Source organism: Pelodiscus sinensis, chromosome 6 (assembly GCF_049634645.1).
Source record: "Pelodiscus sinensis isolate JC-2024 chromosome 6, ASM4963464v1, whole genome shotgun sequence".
Classification (NCBI taxonomy): domain Eukaryota; kingdom Metazoa; phylum Chordata; order Testudines; family Trionychidae; genus Pelodiscus; species Pelodiscus sinensis.
In genome coordinates this window covers 34,532,569-34,546,828 of record NC_134716.1, presented here as the reverse complement: position 1 = coordinate 34,546,828, position 14,260 = coordinate 34,532,569, and the positions used below count along the sequence as shown (strand labels likewise).

Genomic DNA, 14,260 nt, shown 5'->3' with positions numbered 1-14,260 from the left:
TGCATGACTGGGGCCCATATGTTAAGATGCAGAAAGAGTGGGACATAAAATAGTGCTGAAAATACAATGACATCCACCCTTATTTGGAATACTATGTCAAGTTCAGGTCACTTTCAGGCAAGGTGGGCAAACTATGGCCCACCAGCCATTTTAATCTGGCCTTCAAGCTCTCACTGTGGAGCAGTCTCTGGGGCTTGGTCCACTCTGGCACTCCAGCTGAGGAGTGGGGTCAGGAGTTTACCCTGCTCCATGTGGTTCCCAGAAGCAGCAGCAGCATGCTTCCCATCTACTTCTTGGCTACGTCTACACTGGCCCCTTTTCCGGAAGGGGCATGTAAATTTCATGAGTCGTAGTAGGGAAATGCGCGGGGGATTTAAATATCCCCCGCGGCATTTAAATAAAAATGTCCGCCGCTTTTTTCGGTTTTTAAAAAAGCCGGAAAAGAGCGTCTAGACTGGTCCCGATCCTCCGGAAAAAGCGCCCTTTTCCGGAGGCTCTTATTCCTACTTCAAAGTAGGAATAAGAGCCTCCGGAAAAGGGCACTTTTTCCGGAGGATCGGGGCCAGTCTAGACGCTCTTTTCCGGCTTTTTTAAAAGCCGGAAAAAAGCGGCGGACATTTTTATTTAAATGCCGCGGGGGATATTTAAATCCCCCGCGGATTTCCCTACGACGACTGCTGAAATTTACATGCCCCTTCCGGAAAAGGGGCCAGTGTAGACGTAGCCCTTATGTATAGGGGCAGCCAGAGGGCTCTGTGCACTGCCGTGGCCAATGGAAGCTTCAGCTGCCATGGCCAATGGTGCCTGCAGATGGGGAAATGAGAACATCCACCACTATAGTAAAAAGGAGAAAACTGTAAGTAAACCTTCATGCTGGTGCAGGGAAAAAACTAGCCACCAGTTGCTATGGTTTAGATAGAAACTTTACCAATATCCAAATTTTTCTATACATGTCTCTCTGCATAGTTTTTTCTATTTTCTTCTAAAGCTTCTGGTACTGGCTTCTGCCGGAGACAGAAGAATGTTCTATGGGGACCACTAGTCTGACCTAGTCTGTTCCTACATACTTACTGTTCCCCAATTATTAGACATGACTGCCCCCACAACAATTTCATACTTTCTCCTATTAATCCTTTAAATCCATCAAGTTCAGTTTTTCACCACAGAAGCCAAATACCATGTCACCTAAAAGTACAACCCAGTTGACAGATGTTCCCTAGACAGCTCTTGGCTGAGGACTAGAGTATTGGGGAAGCAAGGCAGAGAGTCAGGAAGTTTTAATCAGCTTCATGAAAGCTTTCCCCTCTGCTGTGGAGACTTCTCCCCATTGGGGAACCTCCATTTGGGAGAGATGCTGACAGTTTATGCTCCTTTTGCACCTCATGAGCAACACAAAGTGAGCAAAAGCAAGATCATGGGTTTTTCCTTATGGCCAGATAGATTTTGGGTTCTCAGTGAAAATTCTCCTGAGCCATCATAGATTTAAGCTGGGTTTTGTCATAATTTAACCATTTTTTCCCTGAGCCATTTTCCTTTTTCTTCAGAAGTCCTCCTATTTTCACACTAAGTGCAACACTGTGCAGTACAACATTATATGGTTTACTTAGCTGAACACATTTTCTATTTTATATAGAAAACCGGTCTGGGAAGTAAAAGTTTCCAGCCCACACCCAAAAAAATAATACTCATCTAAGGTAGGAAAGGGAAGACTAGGCCCTTTAAGGATGGCCTGAATTGTTATATTTCCCTCAGAAAAATATTGTGGAACCATATGGCACCTGGTGGATACAAAAAGGCAACATTCGAAAAAAAATTCCTCACAATTATATTGCTAATGCAGGGGTGGGCACGGAGGAGATTTTGTTTCCAGAAAGGCCTTGATCTCCATTCATGCACTCAGCACAGATACATAACCATAACATGACTATTTTGTCAACTTTCTATTCTGTTAATTATTCAAAATTAACTCTCCGCCTACCCCCATTCCTCTTAGCTGAAATTCTAGTTTCAGCTATCTGCACACTCCTCTTTAAAACCACCAAGTTATTATGGGATGAGCTTATCTCCCAAATGCACACATACCACATATCCATCTCTAATATCTTCTGTGCCCCATGTGACTGAAGATACTCTCCATTTAATTACAGTGCCAAATTCAGCCCTGGTGTGAGCACAGCTCTACTAATCTAGTTGAGATACTCCAGGGCATATTTTGTCCCACAATAATTTATCTGTAATTTTCATGGCAGTTATTTCTCTTTCCAACCATAATTGGGCACTGGCTAGATTATCTAGTACTGTTCACATTTTTCTTCCTTCCTATTAAAATCCACAGCTATAAGAAAAAAAATTGAAAATAATAGAAATCACAACTTCTACAATAAGTTAAATATTTTAGTTGAGTATCTCATTAAGATTGTCTTCTTTACAAGCAGTGTCTGATACTCAGGTCTCCACCAGCACTCTGACTTTTAAAACATGTGTATTTGAATGTCTGCTGAAATACAGCATTTTCTTTTCTTATTATGAAGTCACTCCACGAGGTGGCAGTACAGTGCAAAAAATGGGGCACACCTACTTGGAAAACCTGGGCCTGATTTTCTGTTGACCTTGCCCTGCCTTTGCCCAGTCATTTACAAGAGTGAAAAGTGAGTACTACAGTTCCTTTCCACTAGAGCAGGCATGTCAAATTCGAAGGCTACTGCGGGCCACACAAACAAAAACTGATAGCTTTCAGGGCCACTAAAGAAAATGTACTTTATCAGAAAGTCACAATTATTTATTATTATAGATTATGTTTTAGGTATATTTAATAATATTTTTGCAGATCTTGTTTTAATATAACAACAATTTTACACATCAAATTATTGTATTTGCTCATAAAATATTTTTTAATTTAAATATAAATTTGAAGGACTTTTTAATTTTGTATAGGATACATAACTTGTTTTGTTAATTAATCAAATAGAACGTGCCTGAAAATTTCAGAAACTTTGTAAGTTTGAGATTTTGCATAAACATATAATTATTTGTGCAATTACAAAAAATGGACATTTATTGATATCAAATTAATATGCATTTTGTGATTTTATTTGGGAATAAATAAATAAATAATAACCCCCTCTGCTCCCCCAGAGCCAGGCACCTCCAGTCTAATGCCTCCCTCCTCCCCCAGAGCCAGGCACCCCAACCTAATGCCTCCCCCCCTCCCACTCCCGAGCCAGGCACTCCCAGCCTGGGGTGGCGTGAGAACAGCGGCGAGCTGTAAGTGCATGCTGGGTGCCATGCACAGAGCGGCCTGGCTGACTGTGAGCGCATGCACAGAGCACCCAGCGCAGAGCAGCCCAGCCGGCTGTGAGCACACTGTGGTGCAGAGGAGCCCGGCCGGCTGGGAGCTGCACTCAGCCATGTGTTCCGAGTGGCCAGGGGGCCGCACTTTATTCCTTTATAAAAATGTACTGGCAGGCTGCAAAAAATTTCAATTGGGCCATATGCGGCCCACGAAATGCCAGTTTGACATGCCTGCACTGGAGTTTTGTGCTTACATCATGCTGGTGAAAATGATTATTCAAAGTGCAAATCAGTAGAAAAAAAATCAGGCCCATTGAGGCCATACAATAACTTAGCCGTACCTAACAGATTAAATAGAAACATGCATTTCTTTATCACTGTTGTTGGTCAATAAGTAATGAATGAGAGATATTCCAAGACATTTTTCTACCCCAAAAATTATCAATAACTTTTTTATTCTATTTATTCAAAAATTCCATTTCCTAAACATAGCTTTCCTTCTCCTGCAGTCACCTTAGACAAAATAGTTGCCTTCCTTCATATATATATGGTTGCTTTGGAGCCGGGACAGCTTTTATGCATCTTTTCATTCTTAGATTAAAAATTTGCACTGATGAATGCAGACTGAGATACCTTGATTTCTTTTGCTCCTTTCCCTGCCCCCCTTGCTAGTGGTTAGCCTCCTTAGTTGATCCTCAAATCTCCTCCTCCTCTTTGTTGCTTCATTCTATTTTTTCCCCCTCTGCTCACCTTATTCACCTCCTTTTAACTCCCAAATACCAATGGTAATTTCCCTTCTTTTCTGGATCCCTCAGCATAACAATATCCCTTCCAAATTCTGGGGATGTTGTGGTGCCCCTTGTTCATGGATTGTGGCAAAGCCATGATTGCATCTTCAGTATATTCAATCTTAGACAAGGTCCACACTGGGAAGGTTTGGCAACAACAGTGCTGTGACATGCAAGTGTCACCAAAAGCAAAAAAAATGGTAACCACTTTTTGTGTCTCCCATTGTTGAGATTTCATGGTCACATTGCAAGCACCCTGTCAACAGATAGAGCAAAACAATGTGGGTAAGCATCCCACAGTGTAGCACTGTGGAAAGACAGCGCTGATCCCTGCACTTTTGGAATTCCCTTCAAGTTCTCCCACAGCATTCTTAGGGACTGAGAGTGGCATTATGAGTAGCAATCCATGCTGAGGAATGTCAAAGCAGCACAGCAGTCTCCCCAGTCCTCCCCCTGCAGCAGCAATCTACCTGCTGCTGTGTTGCTAGCAGGGCAGAACAGGCACATTCTAATGATTTGGTTTTTGCTTGTTCCCTAAAAGGAGCAGCTCACTCAGCTGCCAGATGCTTCCAGGAGCACTGAATGGGGAGAGGTGAATGCCTGCAGGGCAGCAGATATCAAAACAATGAGCAGAGCCATCAGGGCAGGCATCGCAGGATACTGGCAGAAGCCAGTTCAGTTGACAGAATGAACAGCAGAGTCTGCATTGGCTCTTTGTCAACAATAAAGGGAGGGGAAAAAACAAAAAAGTCTCTCCCAGGGGTGGAAGTTTGTGGCTAAAATGGAGTGTTTTTCCTGACAAGAATTGCATTTCAGTGTCAATGCTCTTACTGTTTTGTTGACAAAAGGAAAGTTTTGGTGTCAATGCTTGATACAGGTTGTACCTCCCTGGTCCAGCAACATCCGTGGTCCGGCATGGACCACAGATGTTCCTGGACCACAGAGCCCAGGAAGAGGGAGGTCTGGTGGCGAGGCAGGCGTGCCATAAGGGGCACTGGTGACTCAACCAAGAGCCTAGTGTGTGTGTGTCGTGGGGAGGACGGATGGCACAGTGGGGAGTTCCAGCTCCAGCAGAGTTTCTCTGCCCCAGTGGCCGGGGAGCTCTAGCCTGGCCATGGACCTCTGGCCCCGGCCAGGGCGCTTTGGCCCTGTCCCTGGCTGCAGAACTCTGCCCACTTTCTGGCTCCAGAGGCCAGTGAACTCCAGTCCCAGCAGCACCCAGGGAGCTCTGGCCCCATTCCTCCACCCCGGCTGCAGAACTCTGGCCCTAGCCACAGAGCCAGATGGCTGCAGAGCTCTGTCCACTGCGGAGCTCTGGCTGTGAAGCTCCAGCCCCAGCAAAGTTGGGGAGAGCCCCAGGCAGCAACGGGAGCAGGGTGGACCCCTAACCCAGTGGCAGCACAGCCATGAGGGGAGGGACTTTGCCTGGTCTGGCAAATCCACTCATTCGGTATCAGTCAGGTCCCAAGGGTGCCGAACTAGTGAAGTCCAACCCACGCACACATTTCCAAGAGAGAATAACCACTTTAAACCAGGATTTCTTTTCTTCCTATCACCCCCTGGATGTCTCCTCCTCCTCCACATCCAGCGCTGGGTTTAAAGTTCAATGAAATTAGTGTAATTTTTGCTTTCTTTATTCTGTTATAAAAGACTTGCCACCACATCATGCCATGCGGGGAGGGGAGAAGGGAAGCTGATGAGATCTTTCCCATAAGGCCAGCCAAAAATAAGGAAGATCCAGATGGCGTGGTTAGCCTGTGACTCTCGGCAAGCATGACACCACTACATAGTTTGACAGCCTTAGCCGAAGGGAGATAAGAAAATATGTGCAGTTTATTTTTGTGACATTTTATAACAGCTTCCCTCTTGTTGCTGATCTTAGTGCTAATATCATAAAATGGATGGGGAAACTTTTCAGAAAAATGCATTTACATATAGAGGTATGTGAAGTACATGTGCTGAAAGTGAGGCACAAACTTGAACATCTTGCTGGATCAGGGCTGTGACAGTCTGAAAATTTCCTGCAAGGTTTTCAGTGAACTAAGTTAAACTTTATTGAAATAGGGGAATACCTTTGGGGTCCATTGTATCAAAATGTATTTCCAGAGCTATATGTATTTCCATAAGAAAAGTAAACTGGAGAACAGCTGTGAGTGATTAGGCACATTCACTCTGGTTATAACATCTCCGGAGCAGACACCACTCTCCCCCCCCCAGGAAAAGTTTGCATCAATTACTTCAGACTGGAGATTTTCCATGGACTGACAGGCAAAGAAACAGTTTTTGGATAAGTAACCTGGTTTTAAACTCTCATGTGTTCTTCCTGATCCAGCAAATGGACAGTACCTATGGTCCACAGAAGACTCCAGTCCTTAGGGTAGGTTTGAAAGCCTGGATCTGCCAGAATCCGGCTACGTCTACACTGGCCCCTTTTCCGGAAGGGGCATGTAAATTTCAGCAGTCGTCGTAGGGAAATCCACGGGGGATTTAAATATCCCCCGCGGCATTTAAATAAAAATGTCCGCCGCTTTTTTCCGGCTTTTAAAAAAGCCGGAAAAGAGCGTCTACACTGGCCCCGATCCTCCGGGAAAAGTGCCCTTTTCCGGAGGGTCTTATTCCTACTTTGAATAAGGGCACTTTTTCCGGAGGATCGGGGCCAGTGTAGACGCTCTTTTCCGGCTTTTTTAAAAGCCGGAAAAAAGCAGCGGACATTTTTATTTAAATGCCGCGGGGGATATTTAAATCCCCCGCGGATTTCCCTACGACGACTGCTGAAATTTACATGCCCCTTCCGGAAAAGGGGCCAGTGTAGACGTAGCCCATGTTTGGACTGGGGTTAATTCTGACATGCAGGTTCCTCTCCTGTTTTTAATGTATTTTCTCCATAACAACTTTTACCTTAAGGATAAAGGAGGTTTGCATAGGAAGTGCTGCATAGTAACTTGTAACTGTTGACAATCATTCTGTTATCAGTCCCTGAAGAGAAAGCAAGGAGGTGTCATTGGATAATTCATCTGTGCTGGGAAAATACACAGCGAAGTCAGGGAGTTGTGCAGCCTAGAAATACTTCACTCAACAGGGAGAGACAGACATGGGTCTCCAACCAGAGAGGCAACTGCTGGGGAGCTGGAAGCAGAGAATTTGTAAATGCAGTTGCCATTGCCCTGTACCACAGCAAAGGCTTAAGATATTAGCCATACAAAGTCATTGGCAGTGAACAAAAAGAGGAGTCAAAGCAACAGCACTTCCCTTTAGCAGATGGAAAGATGGGAGCAAATGGGATTTGAAGTTACTTTGGTTTGCTTCAAGTTAAAGATTCCCTAGCAACAATGATTGCCTTAAGAAAGTTCCTTTTAAAAATCCACTGATGTCATGGATCATGTTAATTTGTACAGAGAATTCTGTATTTCTTTGCCCTTCCCTTATCTTAAGCTACTTGTATCTCTGTACATCTGAGAGAGCAAGGATTGTCCCATCTCATATCAGGAAAGCATCTAGTAAATCAGGGATGCCACCCAAATAAAAGCACTAATGCATTGTATTAGGAATGGCCCCAGCTTTCCTAGCAAAATAAACCTTTGAGAGGATTATAATTTCCATTTCACTAGACAGTTATATAGTAGTCATCTTACTGTTTTCACCATGTTCTAATCTACAGCATTTCAAATTTACCTGACATGTCACTATAATCCTTCAAATCTTTTAGTGAAGAAAGATAGACATGTAATAATATTGCAAACGCTAATCTGATGGGATTGGGAATTTACCCCACTAGAATATATTTCTCTTTTAGCAATGAGCATAGTTACTGAGACATACATCAGTAGGTCTAGTGACCCCTTTATGATATGCACATTTCCCCCCCCCCTCCCCTTCTCAGAATCTGCAGGTTTATGACAGAAGTGGAAGATTGGGAGAAACAACTAGAGACTAGCAAGAAACAATTAGAAACTACCAAGAATCAACCCAGAACTTTTAAGCCATCTGTATATGACCCTTCATACTTTTCACTTCTCTGGAGCCTTGAGCAACTTCTCCTGTGCCATGTTGATAATGAGGTGATAGTTGCCAAAAACAAAAGCAGCCATTTAATGTATATTAAAACAACAGAAAACAGACACAAATAGGGTTAACTCCATGTTCGCCCACTCTAGTCACTGAGTTGGGTCAATACAAAATTCTGCCATGTCGTCTTATACTTAGGAAGGGTGTTTTAAAGCAAAAGATCTACTTTAACAGCCTCCATATTTGCAAAACCTCCACTCATGTGAGAAATCCTTATTCACTTGACTATCCCAATTGACTTCACAAGCCACCTTCTTATAATTATGCTTTATAATAAATCTGTTTTAACCTGTATTTTTGTTTCAAAGTTGACTCATCTTATGTGTCCCTCAATGAAACAAGGTATTTTTGGCTGTTAATGGTTGCGCTAGATAAGTTTATTTTGACACCTGAGCATACATTAATAGTTATTGAGAGAGAAGCTAGTTTGGATAAAATAAAAATAAGACCTAACTTTGGTGCCAATCCTGGAGCCTAATTTGAAATGAGCTTTTATGAACTTGACAAATGTTTTCTTAACATTTTGGTTTTGTTAATTTTTGTGCAATGCTGTACCCCAAGATTTCACAGTGACCACAAATGTTGTAATCAGGTTCCTTTCCCCACAGACCTCATCGGCCCACAACATATAGACTGGGTTGTGCTGCGCCTTGGTTCTCAAAATTTAGGCCTGCTGGTGTAATTTCACTTTTCAGGCATCAAAAAACAATACAGGTTTCAACTCTGAATACAAGCCTCTATTGTAGGGATGGCTTTGATAAGGGGTGTTTGGGGACATCTGTAGCAATAAGTAACACTATAACTCATGCTAACTTAGCTGGCCAAATAGTACAAATTTTGTTTGGCAATAGAGGAAGTTTGAGGAGCCTAACAAAAGGGGAGGGAAAAAAAAACACCAGAATGCCATCTTTATTTCTTCATATTCATTAAGCAAAACATGTCCTTCACATAACCCTATCCTTTGCTGTCACATGCAAAATGTGTCACCTGCTGTAGGTCTTCTGAAGTATTTGAGCAGTTGATGTTTGAATGATGGCGTCTTCTACTGAACAGGCAACTTTGCAAACACACACTTATACATGCACAGACTTTCTATGGGGACTTCCACTTGATCCAATGGGATTTACATGTGTAGCTTCCATCCCCTGCATATACAAGGTGTTGGAAAATATTCTGTATTTGTTCCCCAAACTATTCTAACCCAAATCTTCCTACCTACTCAGAAAAGAGAAGGTTCACCCAGTGAGTGAAATACTGGCTTCTCTGCAGCCTAGGAAATCAGTTTCAAACACATTTATTGAAAAGTGTCACACAGGTTAGTCCTCTCAGGAGTCAGGCATCCAGCCTTCCTGTAACAGGCTCTGCTAAGGAGAACACTCCATCCCAGATTTATTTGTGAATAGTAAATGGATAAGTGGGGGGTGTGGTAACTAATTATTTAAGCCAGAGAGAGACTATGAAGGTTTCCAGGCAGGTAGGCCAAGAGGTACTCTAAATTAACAGAGCGGTTCAGGCAGAGAGAGATTAGAGATACTCTGAGACTACAGAGCTCTGGGCAGCAGAAAAGCTGCACAGAAGAATAGCAGAAGGCTTATTTACCTGCCGCATTTGGCAATTGATTAAATAAACTAGACCCTGGTAGTAGTATTTTTCACTGCACTCAACCTCATAGAAAGTACTACAATCCCATTAAAGGTAAGGGAACCCAAGGCAGCAACTTAACTGTGGCTTCACACTGGGCCAAAAGAGGGTGAGGGCTCACTTAGACAGACATCAGCATGGTTGAATTCATGGCACCACTGAGTTGTCTTGGACCCCGAGGCCAAGATTTCATCCTATATGTTTCTCGTTGTATGTAATTCACCCTTTCCTGAAATCCGGTACCATTATACAATTTAATTCCAGTATAATATTCTAACAATATTGACTCACCTCATGGCACCTCCAGCAGGAATTCTCTCTGCCTGTTAGCACTCCTCCTGCTGTGTGTTTTACCTGTCATCAATCCACACACCTGTCTCCATCCTCTGGCTCTCTAGACCCACAATCACCCATTTCAGGACACTGCCCTCCAGCAGTCCTCACCACTCCATTCTCTCCCCTTTCTGTGAGCTGGGGGGTATCAGCTGTCTCTGGTTCACACTCCTGCTTGAGCAGCCAACTAAAGTCCCAAATGTCAGGTGCAAGAGGCAGTCCCCAAAGACCATATTCCATGATTACTAGGTACAGTGCCAGACCCAGGTCCACCCACTTCTCCAGGTCCCAATCCACAGATCCTCTATAGCCAACCATGTCCTGCCCCCCCCCCCTTGTCTTCCCTCACCTCTCAATGTTCCCTGGGCCACTTCCTCAGGACCCTTGCACTTTCTCAGACCTTTTATTAAGCCCTGACTGGCAGGAGCTTCTCTCCAGCTCCCTAGCACTATTCTATGCTGTGCCTTTACTACTGAGAACCAGTCCTTCACCCTCACTGGTCAAGGTAAGTATAAGAACCTTTTTGCCCTGCAGCCTTTTTATAGGGCCCAGCCTGACCCTGATTGGTTGTCTCTAGCTGTACCCTGAATGGCTGAGTTTGCACAGGCTTCCTCTGGCCTTCATTTAATCCTTCTGTTGCCAGAGTGGAGCAGCAGCTCCTCTACAAATACTAATATACTTGTGACAGTGACTTTGAAACATTGCATAGAAGGAATGACTCATCATGGGTTTTTTTTTATTTACAGTACTATTTGTACCTTTTCTAAACCACAACAGGAAGCACCCCTTCTGCCTCACCAGGAGCCAACATCAGCTTGTTAGAGGCAATGTCTACATTTCCACACCCAAATTCATAATAGTCACCCTGTAATGAGTGCTAATTGCTATGACAATTCAGAAACATGTATTTGGATTGCTCAAGTTAACAAGCATGGACTTGAAAGTGAAAACTGAGGAGTAGCTATTCATAACTAAAGTTTGAGGTTTTAAACAGGGTGTATATAAACTGTAAGAATGAGCATAGCATTCGCAACCACTTAAGGTTATTGCTGGCCACGGTGTGGGTGCCAAAGTGAGCAAGAGGGCTCTTCTTCCCCCTGCTCCTTCAAATAATGTTGGGGTCCCTGCATGTGGGGGGGATTGCGTGGACTCTCCTTCTTATCATTGGCAGGGAGGGACACAAAGGAAGTGGTGATGAGGAAGGTAAATCGGCTTTGCCCTTCCTTGCACTGACTCATGGACCAAGCTGGGACATTCATCTTACCTCCCAGAGTATTCTAGGAAAGCTCATTTTTCCAGAGGTGTTATCCCTAGAGTTCTGCCTTCAGATTCAGCCGATGTTCTGCAAAGTCAGAAATCACTGTTCTCAATGCATGACTTGGTTTGACCTTGTTACACGAGGGGGCCTGGAATGGATTCACAGGTGGCTTTTGTTCACTACAACAGGCTATTTAGGACAAACTAATAGGGAAATGACATCATTTCCAGTCTGGGAGAGTTGGCAACCCTACAAACTAGGAGCTCTATATTTTTCACTTTGGGGAAACTCCAAAATATTACCTCTGCATTTATCATTTTTCCTTCCCATTTTTTTTCTGCTGGCTGTTTACTCCTGACATTTCTTGAGAGGCTGAGCTTAGTTGGCATGCTTGGTTCAGCTGAGGGGAGAGAGATGCAAAGGTGCTTATTTACATATCCTGGGCTTAAACGTATGCCATAAGGCTGTTAGGAACTGAGTTAAATAACTGTAACGAAAAGCTTTTTAGAGTAATCTTATTTACATAGTTGCACAATTCTTACCAAAATGGAAGCAAACCTTTGAAGTCTTGTTTTTTCAGCAAACTATGTGAATTAAAATGTTTTGCTATTGGGGATACTGAAAATGCAGACTACATTTTGCACTTGTCTTCACATTGCTTGGCTGAGATTGGTCACAGGTTATCAATTCTGTTTTCAGATTAGCTAATCCTATTCCACACGACATGGAAGGCCAATAGAAGTAAGTTGGACTAATTGTCAACAACATGGAGTAGCAGCATCAAGACATTACCTTTAGGATGCTGGCTGCTATAGTTAATAAGGGAAGGCTGCCTATATCTCCAGCAAGTCAGCCAATATTTTAAATAAGCCACTGACCACTGCTATCCCTGAAGACACCAGATGTGAGAACGGTATGCCCTCCAAAGATTTTGGAAGACAGAAGCAGGTCAGTCTTCCCTCTACAAAATATAATATCAGATGAGTTTGAAGGGTTATTGTCCTACTCACAAACAGGGCTACAAAACTTAAAGGGTTCTTCAATAGGTTTGGATTATTATTCAGTCTCTGAACACTTTGAAGTTACCCATCACTAAATTGATATAGAGGTTAAATTATGTTCAGGCTGATATGTAGTTAGCTATGGCATTGCTAGTCTATTTCATTTTTGCTTTCAGCTATAGTGATTTGGTATACATTGTGCTTTTAATTTTATAATTCAACCATGATAATATAACCATGCTGGGATTTGCATAGTATTTATATTAGTCTCCTTGCAGTCACAATGTTTAGGCGGTGATGCTTTGCGGATAGAATTGGTAAAGCTGTGATTTGACAGTGATGAGAAATATTGAAAGAAACCAGACTGGCTTACATGTGGACATACCAAAGTAACTAAGAAAGGGCCATAAATCTCTTAACCTACTACCTCTGGATTTTCTGAGGTTCAGAACTGGATAAAAGCCAATGATTCAAGGAGTGCAGCTTGACCAAACTGGAGAATCCAATCTTAGTAGTTTATTCCCCCATTGTATTTAGAGCTGTGATGGAGTGTCAGTATCTTGCTGGTTGCTGTGCTTGGGCGGTGGAGGACCCCTACTGGCCTCTATCTGTAAGCACTGTCCAGCGGGGGGCATCTTGAGGGCCATGACAGTGACCGAACCAGTTCTACTAGTTAAGGGAAGGGATGGAACAAAAGTAGTGAGTGTTGGGGGAAGGGTGGTTGCTGGCTGGGAAACATGAAGGGAACAACCTGAGCTGAGGGACTAGGGGTGATGGACCCTAACCCAAGAGATCTGAGGCATCCTGGCCCTGAATCCTGTAACCACATCACATCTATGTTGTGCGGTATCCTGGAGAAGCAACAAACCCTCTATTCTACTGGCTGGCAGTGTCTGTTCTTGCTGCTACGGGGTGCAGCGTCAGGGGAACCCCGACGTGTTGTCCCAAGAGGGTCCCCAATCACTTAACTGAGGTATCCCAGTTAGACCATGTAGGTTTGGTCCTTAAGGGGAGGGGTGGGGGGGAATACTGACTTCCAAAGGCTTAAATGGCTTCTAGTGGTCCTAAAAGATATCTTCTGCAGCACAAAGTGTCTGACCATTGGTTTCTTGAGCCTGAAATCTCTGTAGCCCCTGAGGCCAATTTCATTAAATGTTTTCATACTGACAGGTATATGAAGAAGTGTCAAATCTGTCCTGCACAACCAGCTATGCTAAGCTACTGCTAGACTCGAGTGTCTGTAGCTGTGAAGCACGGCCTGCAATGAGAGAGGCGTTTTGGTGGTGAGAGAAGCAATCAAGCCCACCAATTTAAATTTTGTGTTTATTATTATTTAGATTAGAAGTCACAGATCCTCAGAGGTAATTAGGTGCCTATCTTTCATTGATTTGGATTTGTTAGGCATGTAAATACCTTTGTGGATCTACATATTTCATATGTTTGTAAAGTGCCTAACAGAATGTGCCTAAAATAATAACGATAAATAAAATGTTTCACAACTGCATTGTTTTGCTAGTAAAACTGGTTTAACACAATGAAACATCAGGACATTCATGGTGGGTTTTGTGTTCAGCCTTGTGAGTTAGATACAACAATACCTCAGAATTCTGGTCACCTCAGGAATGGCAGCTGGAACATGGTAGTTGTCACCACCACAAAGCCACCAGAATGATTTGTCAGTTTCAGTGGTTACCAAACTTTTCAGCTGCTGCCTGATTGCATATTTCTGGATCAAAATTAGATGTGCATTTGACTGGTCGGTTTTTACTCCAGTATTCGTAAGTCTGAGGTTTTACTATAGTTGTTTACATGTGAAAACTTTGCTCAGAGCACAGTTCGATGTTCATTCTAAATTTTGAAAAAGTCTAAATCTCATTCCCCAT

The 14,260-nt window shown here is 43.2% G+C and overlaps 1 long non-coding RNA gene across 1 annotated transcript; it reads left to right on the top strand.

Annotated features, from left to right (window-relative positions):
- Positions 1-2,529: 2,529 nt before the first annotated feature.
- LOC142829844 (uncharacterized) lies at positions 2,530-13,682 on the top strand. The gene is made up of 3 exons (XR_012904687.1): positions 2,530-2,648; positions 12,076-12,324; positions 13,548-13,682. It is a non-coding gene; the product is annotated as an uncharacterized LOC142829844 (long non-coding RNA).
- Positions 13,683-14,260: the final 578 nt, after the last annotated feature.